We start from the raw sequence: 12080 nt of genomic DNA on the forward strand, positions 1-12080 counted from the left end.
CTACTTTGTGTACACAAAGCCTTTTTACCTCACACCATTGTTTTACTGGGTAGACAGCTCCTCAGACTGATTATCTGTGGTTACACTGCCTGAAACAGTCACAACATCAGGTACTCCTTCCTTTTTGCCTGGAACAGATCCCACATATACTGCTGGTATTATTAACATTGCCCCTGCTAACAACCACAAGGAGGACAGCATTTGCAGGATGAGTAAGGACAGCGGAAAATGACCAAGTTGTTTACTGTTGTATCTCAACAAGGACTTGTTGGCTCTGTTTTGGTTGTAAAAAAAAAAGAGAATTGCCTGATCCAAACATGAGATGCCATTATTTTATTTTATGCACAAGCTGTGGATGCCAGCAAACCAAAGAGGTTTGCAGACCCCAACCAGGACTACCATCTGATCAGAGCAGCTTAGTCCTTCTGGACAGCTTACTTCACAACACTTGGCGCAAAGACAACAAAAGATTTTACATGCCACATTTTGGTCATATTAACAAGTCTTTCAAGTAACAGATTCAGCTTTCACCTGCAAATGATATTCTGGAAATGGAACAGGTGTAGTTTTACCACTTTATAATGTCTCTGGGAGAAGGACGATAATAGAGACATTTGCTTTGCACAGATGCCACCTCCTGTAACAGAAGGACAATGATGGAGTGGTAATCACTAAGCTAATATATGTTCCATGAAGTCCATTAACAGCTAAACAGCTACCAGTGCAGGCAACTTTAGGAGGCACTGCACTCGTTTCTGGAATGGGCCCTAAAGTCTGCATATAGCTTTATTAACAAATAGAGCTACGTATAAACTGTGGAGTGAATTCAACAACCGAGAACACTGTCCTCAGAGTAACATGACATATTATATACTTCAGCTTTCTAGCAATATTATTCAGCATTTCTTATTCTTTCCTCACCTTTGCAGTTGACTCTTTTAATTTCTGGACAATTTGCCTGTCTAGGTACAAATCAGATTACATCTCACTTCCACATTAGGTTCCCATCCCCTATCCGAAGGAAAGTATTCATCTCTAATTTGAACACACAAATATTTCTTTTAGCATTTAAAACTTTTAGAGAAACATCTGCCTTTGATGCCTAAAAATTCATGTCATATAACACAGTGCCCACCTTTTCCAACAAAGATGAAGTTGTTGTCTGAAAAGAAACCCTGCAAAACTGACACTTAGAAAGTACCACATAATATTAACTTCTGCAGCTACTGGGTCAATGAGTTACAGAAAAATAATGCTTGCTTAAGTTCATAGACTTCAGCACAATCCCAGCAATCACGCCGGGAGGCACTGTGACTCGGAGATGCACTTATGACTCAAATGACCTCCTTGGCTTCCTTTTGCTCAGGCACATGGGCATTTACTTTTAGCCCATCACTATCCTGCATTTTCTCAGCTCTTTGGTCTGTTAACTGAAAGACAGGTGTCAACTCAGCTCACATCCTTGAAAGGTGGCTGTGTTCTTTAGCCCTTACATCATCACCTTGTTAAAGATTTAATAGTATAAATACTAAATTTATCGAAAGCCCACTGAATTTAACAAGACAGTAGCTATTGGTTTATCTGGATCTTGGGTGCAACTCCAAGATCCGTGGAACTCCCCAGTACAATAACTCAGTACTACACGTGGGAGAATATAAAGTCAGTGCAATTACTGTGGGGTGCGGAAATCAATGAGTAAGTCTTTTCAGGAGGGAGCAATGCTGTTGCTCCCACAGCCCAGGGTGGGATTGGTTCTGTAAGGCTAATAGAGGTTAAACACACTAAAAACCTCACTTGCTCATTAAAATAAGCATCTGTGACTGGGAATGCTCACAGCAAGTAGAAAAATCATGCATCCTTTCCACACAGATACTTTTCAGACCAGATGAAAAATTATGGAGTGAATACTCTTTCTACTTCTACTCTTACACAGCACTACTCTACAATACTTTCCCATGTCTGGAAAAATCCATACCTACTACAGCAACAGAGACATATCTTGTGATTCTTGCTGTTCTCATAGATCTTCTTTCTTTTGTCTCTGACAAAAGGCTTTTCTTGACCAATGTGAATGATGACTTAAATAGTCCGGTCAGCTGATTTGCCACCATTTCAATGTCTTTCCTCATACCAATGAATGAAAACTGGTGGCGTTCCTTTTCAGAGATTCATAAAATTTTTCTGTTTCACAGTGTAAGTTAGGCAGTAGGTTATGTAACATGAATTCTCGTTTCAGAAGTGCAACTTTCAATACAATCAGAGATTTGAAATGACAGGATAAGGACACCAGAACAAACTACAAGTTACTACACAGCTTTAGTGAGCTGTACATAGTTTAGATCTATACACAGCAAATGCTAAGTAATTTGAAACTGGGTCCAGATTCATTTCCCTAGATCCCTGGAAGATCTTTTCAACAATTGTGATCTGATTTTGGAAATAATTTAAAAAAAAAAAATGCCCTCCTTTTGCTTCATTAAAAACATTTTGACACAGTTGTTCATACTAAAATATAAATAGTATTCTCATGGCATATTAGACATTCAAGCCAGCATTAAAGTCTCCAACCAAAATCTCTGTGTTCCCAACAGATTAAACTACATTATGTTGCAAAGTCTTTGAAATGAAATTGTATTGAATAATTTTACTGTTCGCCAGTTATCAGCATTTCTTATAAACACGTTGTTTGTGTCTACTGAAACTCCCTCAGTGTAGACCATATCCTGTAGCCAGGCATCTCCACCTGAAATTCCAATTAGAAAAAATAAAGTAAAAAAGAGTTTACAGATCTGGATTCTGACAGACTGCGGACAGAAGCTGTGGGGACTCTATGGAAAGTTTTCAACCAGCTGCTTTCTTTCTCAGACCAAGGAAGTTCCAAATCTCAATTTCCTGTTGTCAGTGGATCACTCCTGCCATGACTATTGGAAATCCTGCATGCCAGGTCTCCTAAGTAATTTCTGAAGCCTCATTCTCATTTCTTCCTCAGTCCCTCCCTCTTCTCCACATAGTAAGGAAAGTGCTTAGCCTCTTTTGGGTTATGATTCATATTTAAATTATTGCATATTGCAATAACTTTTTTTTTCTTTTTTTCTAAATGTAGCAGCTCCTTGAGACCATAGTCAAAATATACCTCATCACTGGTCTAAAGAATTCCCCACAAAAGCTAAGTGTGGTCTCTTATGGTCTCTCACAACTTCCTACTACTTCTTCATTTTGCCATCAAGTTCATTAACGATTCAATAATGATTTCTGTGGCACTCCTTGAATCACGTCCTCTCCACTCTTTTCTTCTTCAAAATGTCTCATTCTATGCAGATTTTAGAGACTCTACATTTCCCCCTCTTTGACACCTTTGATTCCATGGACAATGGAAAAAATCCTTTATGGAAGGTGTGTCACCACTTGTATTTCATAGCTTGATCTTCTCCTGTTTCTGCTCTTCCTTTTGTCCCATCAATTCCTCTTTCCATAGATCTTTCTTATTTCAGACCCTTTTGATTTGAGATCTTGGCAAATCATTCAAACTCCAAACTGGTATCTTCTCTTCCCGCCTCCTGTCCCGCCCCCACCCCAATTCTGCACTAACAGTAACAGCAGAATAAAGCAACTAGGTAACACGCTAATGTTAAGAATATAATTAAAAGCCATTAAGAGGTTTCAGTTGGCTTTCTTCCCAGTTTTTAACAGTAAATCAGTACATTTTAATTATGAAAATAATATATTGCCTGTTTTTAAGAGAAGTGCTTAACTGAAATAAAACCATAGCCACAAGGATATTAACACAACAGTTTGACTACACACAACATATTTGTTATTCAAAAAATTGTCATACCACAAAAAATGCAGTGGATAAATAATAGAAGAAATTCTAATATCTTCTGTATGGTAACACAGGTACTAAGAATTATTTGATCATTATGTATAATAAAAGTATAATATATTACACATCTTTATTTTTCTTTCTAAAGATTATTTTTTACTGTGAACTGTTGGAAAACTTAGACTAGAAAATGAAGACCAGCATCACATTAAGATGAAAGCACAGAGCCTTCTCAGTTGTATTAATACTTATCATCTTACGACAGTGCTTTGAAACTTCAATTTTGGCAGAGCTCTCTGACTACTTCTACATGAATATTTAAAACAAGTCAGGGAAGAGGATTAAGCCCTCAACCACAAACATCATACTGTTGAATTCCTAGCATGCCCCCAGCAGAGTTTTGACCTTCAGAAATTAGCACCTTCCCAGACAGTGCATGAGTGCAAGACCAGCCACAGCCCATGTTGGGGACCACTCCCAATATGCAATTTGGATGCTGCCACCCTGTTTTGAGAAGGAAGTCAAATTAAACACATGACATGACCTGTGCCACTCCAGTTGGTCTCAGCGAATGGTCTAATTTTCCTTCTTGGAAAGACAGTCTGTTGCGGTAGGTAAGATACATGCACAGACCAAGAGATCACTAGGAGAGTTTATAACTTAAATACAGAAACCTCAGAATTAATTAGAAAGAAGCAGCATAACCCTCCATTTTAAAGATCTCCTAATTTCTGGTCCAATGTTTTAATGGTAGAACCATCTTCTTAGATTTGTCAGAGTTGCAAGCAATGGAAATGTACAAGATTTTCCAATTTCTATGACTCAGGCTTTTATATTCTTATGTATATCTACATGCCTATACACACACATGCATATATTTACCTTATATGTAATATATTCATGCTTGATCCTACCAAGCATAAATCAAAAAAACAACCCATGAAATCAAGGTCATTGCAAAACATCATTGAAATAAATAGAGGTACAATACCTAGAACTAAATCTCATATTTGGTGTGAAGTAGATTCAGCTGTGAGGGTTTGATTTTGTTTTCTGTGCTACTGAAATACAAATAAAACAAAGTGCTGGAAATAACTTCATCTCATTTGATTGTATCTGTCATTAATACATTATTTAACATTTTTCAATATTTTTCAATATTAATGAGGACATCTTTGGTAAAAAAGACAGGGAATACAGGGAATCAGAAGGCTCAACAGCTCCTCTCATATGAAATGAGCTGTAATTAAAGAATGTTTTATATTACTCTTTAAATTTAGTTCAATTTAATATTCTATTGCCAAAACTTTGCTATACAAAGGATGGCTCTGAATTTGCAATCAGCCATTACCTTGCACATCTGCACAAAAAGAAGCTCAGACATTAAGATCTATTTGATCTATTTTTGTAGGAAATTATTAAAATATTAATTTCCCTGGTTTTTAATCCACTCTAGGATATACTATTCTTTAGATATGGCCCAGTTATTACCATGCCCACCTCACAGCATTCCTTTATATGTAATTTTTTAAGGTCACCAATCTTATATCATAGAATTATTTTAATGTGGTATTATTGTGGAAATTTTGCTAGGAAAAATAACTATAATAGGGCTGCCTTCCTCTATAGCAGCAGAGGGAAATACATTTAGCAGAAGCCATGAGTTTTAAACAGAAATGCATAGCAATGGACATTTAACAAAACTAATCATTAATTATTTAGCAATACAGGACTATCAAACTGAGTATGTAAATTTATACTATACTAATGGAGAATTATCAAGGTTTCAAATTTAGCAATACTATAAAGTTATGAAAATAACTGATTTTTTGGTTGAGTGGCTAAAGCAAAGAGAAAAAAGGCTATTTTTCAGAATCAGTCTGATAAAAACAAATTATTTTGAGGTTAATCAAAACACTTCTGCTCAAAGTGTTAATTTTCTTGTGTTTAAGCCACTATTAAGCTCTGCAATTTTTCAAATAGTGTGTCATTTCAAAACCAGTAAATACTGAGACATTTTGACACATCTTAGCTATGGTTTCTTCCCACACACACTCTGAAGAAAACTATTCATAACATTCAACCCCAAACTGTAAATAACTGTGAATCTTACAAAACCATGACAATTCAAAGAATCTGGGAAATTCCTGATAGGGCTGGAAAGTTAATTGGTGACATGGGTTTATTAACAGTGGAGAGTTTCAGAGAGAAACTTCTAAATTGAAGGAAGTAGAAAAATTTTTTTAGGAGCAGTGACTTGTGCCCACATTTCCTACTACCAGGTGGTACCTTAACCACTAGACTATAATTTATGCTTCTTTGCTACATGAATCTCATCTTTTTTTCCAAGAAGTAGCTCATCTTTATAGAAAAACTAACTTTCTTAGAACTTCTTCCTGGGAAGCTGTTGGTTCAATTCCCTTTAGTCAAGAGAAAGGACTAAATCTAGGCTTCTTATTTTTTTATTAGCTGTTTGGCACTGTAATAAAGTATATTTTCGGTATCAGCAGTAGCAGGATGCACTATACACACTCAGAAGAGGCAAGTCAGTAATTCGAATAGCACTTGCATACTGTTTTTAAGTAGCTGGCATTACAGAACAGCACTTTGTTGCAATCCTGCACAATCTTTTCATGCAGGATATTTTCAAACAAAGACTGTTATTAAGAAAGCCTCAGAAATTATGCTAGCTTTCATCAGTTGAGAACTTCACCTATATAGCTAGTTTATCTTGCAAGATGTAATAATAAATAGCCTTAAATTAAGTCAGAAGCAGGTTAAAGTGAAATATCAGATTGTACATGGAATATTGACAGAATATATTTATTACCACAGACTGGAAGTCTAGACAGCAGTAAAGATAGATTAAAATACTACCCCTCTCAAAGAATAAAAATAACAATATGGTCATAAAACCTATGCAAGCAAGGAACAAGAATCTTTGAACGAGTTACAGAAGATAGCAACCAATGAATTTCACAGGAACTGCAAAAAAGAACAAGATTTCAAACCACTATAATCACTAAAAGTAACAAAATAAAGAATTGCAACTATATTCTCTTCTCAAGCAAAATTGCCACTTAAATCAGTGGAAACTTTAGGGGGGAAAATGAAGTACTGGAACAAATTGAGTACCTATTTTTGAAAAGCTCTTTGAGAAAGCAAGAGGAAATTATTTGGTATTTTCAAGATACCAACAAAATCCTTACACAGAATTGTTTTGAAAGCTTCAGATTACTTCCCCCCCCCCCCCAATCTTTGCACAGTTTGCATAAGGACTTAGCAAAATGAAGGCCATAATGACTAATTAAATGAAGATGGAAGAATAAAAACAGGCCTCAAACACCTTTTATTCCCCAGTCTAAATAGTATTTTAAAATAAGGACTCACATCTGAATTCAATTGTTGTGAAGATAAAGTGAGAGCATTCCCTTGAAACAGCTCTTTAAAATAAATTTGGCCCTGAAAAAGTGCTGTGAAAGTAAATTGAATATTTCTGTGGAATCCAGGCTGCTGGAGTGCGAGTAGAGCATCAGCAGGCAGTCGGTGCTGAGACACTTCTCCAGCTCTACACCCAAGTCAGCCCCATGGCTCAGTAGCCTCAGATAACCCATCTCATCATTACTAGGTGGAGGCAAAGCAAAGATTTCCATCCATCTTTTGAGGAAAGCGACTGTCATCAAGCCATGTCAGAAGTAGAGAATTAACTATAGGCAGTTACGTATTCACCCCTACTTCAAGCTGCTCCCCCAGCTAGGCCTGCAGCAGGAGATCCCGTCTCATCCCCAGACCCGCCAGCTGTGCTCCTTTCAGTCTCCATGCTGGAAATTTCAAGTTTTTAAGCTGTGCAGACTATAAAAAGAAAAATGTTTGCCATACATGTCTAAGGGAGTCTACAGAAAGGGGCACTCTCCTCACTCCTTTTATTTTCTTGATTCACAGGCAACTCCAGTGATGACCAACACTGTTATGTAGATTCTGTCCTAAAAAGTACAGCTATTTACATTCCTCTTTATCCACTCACTCCAACAACAGTCATGGTATAATTCCCACTTTAATACAGACAGACAGTTGCCCTGCATGTTGTCTCTCTTTTTCCTTTATAGCTTGACCTTCAAGAGAATCACTAGGGTCTTAAGACTGCAAAAGGATAGGCCAACACAATAATTTGTTGTTAATAATTTTGTTCCAAATTCCTATTCTTGACGCAAAGCAGCAAAATGAAATCTAGGTGCCTGGCACTAATTTTCTATTGAATACCCAGGAAACCTAACAAGGAAAAATGTACTTCTCTGATATTGCTGACCTCTCCATATGTATTCTCCAAGATTGAACCATCGCCACAACCTGTGTGAATCTAAAGCTAAATAACTGCAACTAATAATAAATTTAAGCAACAAAAGAGGACCATTCCCTCTCGATTCAACACATATAGATATGAAAATAGGGGATTTACGTTTATGCGTATGTTAAAGAAAAAGCAAAAGAGAAAATCCTGCAAGAGTAAAACAAAGTGGTTAGGATATGTAATGCAGAGATTCCACCTCTAACTTGCTGCTACTCATAGCCTAACCTCAAAATGAGCTCCAACTTTTATTTTATGCATGGCACAATTATCTTGTGTAACTAACCTGTGTAAGGCATCATAAATATAAAGAGATGAGTAAGGCACACCAGTACTTTAGTAAGGTACATGAAGTGAAAGTTTCAAGAACAGCCGCTGCCAAAAAGAATAAAAAGATTTCAAAGCCATCCCTAAGTCTTCAAGGCATACCTTGAATGAAATGTCCAATATGCAGCACTTGACTCTTACGGGATCTCAGTGTGATGAAACCATGATTCATCTGCTTCAATAAGTCATTTTTTTGTATTGAAGTCTTTCCTACTTTTCCATTAAAATCCCCATGGAAAAAAGAACTGTAAAAGTGTTTACAAACTCACTCATCTTCAAGCTATTAAAAGCAGTTCCTTATATGCCTGAGGTTAAACACGTACAAAATATTCGCAGAATTAGGGATTTAGAGAACTGCTAGATAGCTATAAAAATTGTTTTAGCACTTAGTAAAAAATGAGCTTTAACAACAAGATGAAAAGGAACATTCTAGATAATGGCTTGCTTTTTTGAAATAAGAGACAATAATTCCCACTATCATTTTATGAGGCAACAGTCTGATTTTTGAGAGCACAGGCTTGACATTCTAAATCTGCATCATAAAACCTCACTGCTACAGCTGAGAATTTGCTTTAATTTCTTTTCCATTCCCATGTTTTTTAAAAAGAAATTATTCTTACTTTACCAAAATGGCTACAATATAAAAACAAAAACGTTTAGCTATTAGACCATGTTACCAGCAAGTCATTTTTTATCTTTTAATTTTTCCATGGAGCTGCAGTTTGATGGATGCAGAATTTTTCTCCTGGGACAAGTACCAGTGGAAAGAATTACTGAATTCTTCAAGGACTTAGTAAATACTTTGTGAATTCAGTTTTTAAATGGTGACCTATCAAAACCATTTGCTCCAGAGACAAATAGCATCTTGTCGGTCTAGTTATGAACATTCAAAATTACATTTGAACTCCATTATAATCACCCAATATTTGAGCTGTAAAATTCGTACTCTCATTCTCATTACTTACCATGAACAAATCTTTCATCAGTCCATTACACTAAATGGATACAGCTCACATGTGGAGAGATTTTAATCACAAATGGTTGTGAAACAATATACACAGTACATAAGTCCATAAATTAATAAAAAGTATTTGTACCAATTTTAAAAAATTAAATATCTGATAGCTTTGTATAGACACATACATTACACAAGTATAGCTGCAATTAAAACATACTTCTGTAGTCAATGATTTAAAAAAAAAAAACCACAACACAGTCAAGTATCTGTCTATGGAGCTAGTTAAAACAATTGAGGCTATTGCTAGTCTCCCACATAGCACCTCCTGACCTGCAATAGCAGGTTGGGTGAGCATTTCTTCTCTGCTTCCCGGCAAAGACACCACAGCTTAAACAACCTTCAGCTGAACTTTAAAGGCTAATGAAGGGAAATTTAAGCAAAGCCAACTACATTTGCACAGTAACAGGTGAGAAGCTTTCACACGATCCCCTTGCCAAGGTCCAGTTAATAAGTGTGGTGATCATCTGGCCATTTTATACCATGGCAGATGCTTCTAAGCAGTTTCTTTTTGTAGTTCCCCTTTACAAACTTACACCAAAATACTGTAACTACAGCCATTATAATTTATACATTCTATTTTCCCAAAGCAAGTATGCAGATAAACATTTAGTTCAGATTAACCTTTTCCAGTCCTTGTCCAGTTTAGTTTAGCACATTCAAAAACTAAATTATTATAGAATCAGGTAGTATACGCAAACTTAGCCCAAAATAAGAAAATGTATGAATAATAACTGAATACATTAATCTAGTAGAAGTTTTTAAGGAGGACGATTGCAAACTTGTAAGACACTGATGATGTTGAGAACAGCAAAACCAGCAACTGCTTCAAGGTACCACCCTACCCCTTCTTCAGCCATTAATCTCCTTCTCTTGGAGTTCATCACCCCCACTGAAGATCTGCCAGGCAAGGAGTGCTCACACAAAGCACGCTTCTTCAGTACAGTCAGTGAAACTAGATAGCTTAGGATAATCATCTATTCCACTCTCAGCTATTGCTGCAGCAACCCTCCTTCTCCGGGTCACTTGGACAAATTTTAAGATGTGCATATCATTCTTGCAAAAATGGTGCAGTCATTCTACACTGTAACAGTACCAAACAGTACAAAAATATTGACTAATGTACTGAATCCATAGCTAGCACTAACTAGATACAAAGCTAAGTATTAATAGGTATTAATATGTTCACTATCCAAGATAAGACACATACTAGGATTACTGCCTGGTCAACAAACGCTGCCAGGTGGGGAAGGACAGAACACTGACTTTCCTTAGGACAGGCTGGTCCTCTGGGTTGCAGAATCATTGTTCTCATTCTCTGCTTTCTTTCCTAAAAAGGAAGAAAGCAGAGAATTCTTCCTTTCTTCTTAAAAATTAGTTTTATTGCATTTTCATGTCAGATCTTTTCCTCTTGAATCCTTGACCTGCTATCTGTAATATCTCCAAAATTACACTTACAAATTTTTACTTCTCTTACTTTGCGTGGCTTTATCTCAAGTACTTTCTCACCCCTCAACAAGATTGTAACTGATCTGAGTTCACACAGCTGAGCTGGACTAAAAAGCCTTGAATCCCAGCTGAACCCCAAGGCTGAGGGTGGAGGAGCTGGGAAGCTGACCCACAAACCTTTCTAGAAGGAAGCCTAAAAGCTAGTCCAGATCTCTGAAATATTTATGTCCCTTGCTGGTATCACCTGTGACTTTAGCAAGACATTTTCAGCTCCCCTAACCTCTGTATCACAATGAATCAGAGTAATGAAATTTAAGATCTCAAGCTGGAAAGCACAACTGAAGCCCTCTTACTGACATGTGCCACTCTTCACAACATGAATTTGTTTTTACACACACCAGTGAAAAATCAATTATATTATTGAAACTGAATGTTGATGAACAAAGGCATCACTAATCATCTCTGAGCTTTTTCAAGATCAAATGAACTTTATTAGAAGAAAGTTCTTTCTCAGAACTGAAGAGTGCAATTACATTTGTAGGAAATGGAGTAATTTCAGCATCATTCCCCTCCTTCTATCTGTTTGCAATACCAGATGGAGATTCATTGGAGACGAAGGGATAGAATCATAGAATCATAGAATGATTAAGGTTGGAAAAGACCTCTAAGATCATCAAGTCCAACCAGATAGGGAGAGTGAGGGACAAACTAAGGAGAAAGCAGGTAAAATTCAGTACATTTTTTGATACTGATAACATAGCTGCAAGCTGAACAGTTTTTAGTAAACAACAGTATAGCAGTAAAAGGAAATGCAGAGAGGAAATGAGAAAGGCAAAAGCCCAGCTAGAACACAATCTGGCTGCTGTCGTTAAAGACAACAAAAAAATGTTTTTACAAATATATTAATGACAAGAAGAGAGCCAAGGAGAATCTCCATCCTTTATTGGATGCGGTGGGAACATTGTCACCAAGGATGAGGAAAAGGCAGAGGTATTTAATGCCTTCTTTGCCTAAGTCTTTAACAGGCAGACCAGTTATCCTCAGGGTACTCGGCCCCCTGAGCTGGAAGACAGGGACGGCAAGCAGGATGAACCCCCCATAATCCAAGAGGAAGCAGTCAA

Source organism: Pygoscelis adeliae, unplaced genomic scaffold, assembly GCF_000699105.1.
Source record: "Pygoscelis adeliae isolate BGI_AS28 unplaced genomic scaffold, ASM69910v1 Scaffold10, whole genome shotgun sequence".
NCBI lineage: Eukaryota > Metazoa > Chordata > Aves > Sphenisciformes > Spheniscidae > Pygoscelis > Pygoscelis adeliae.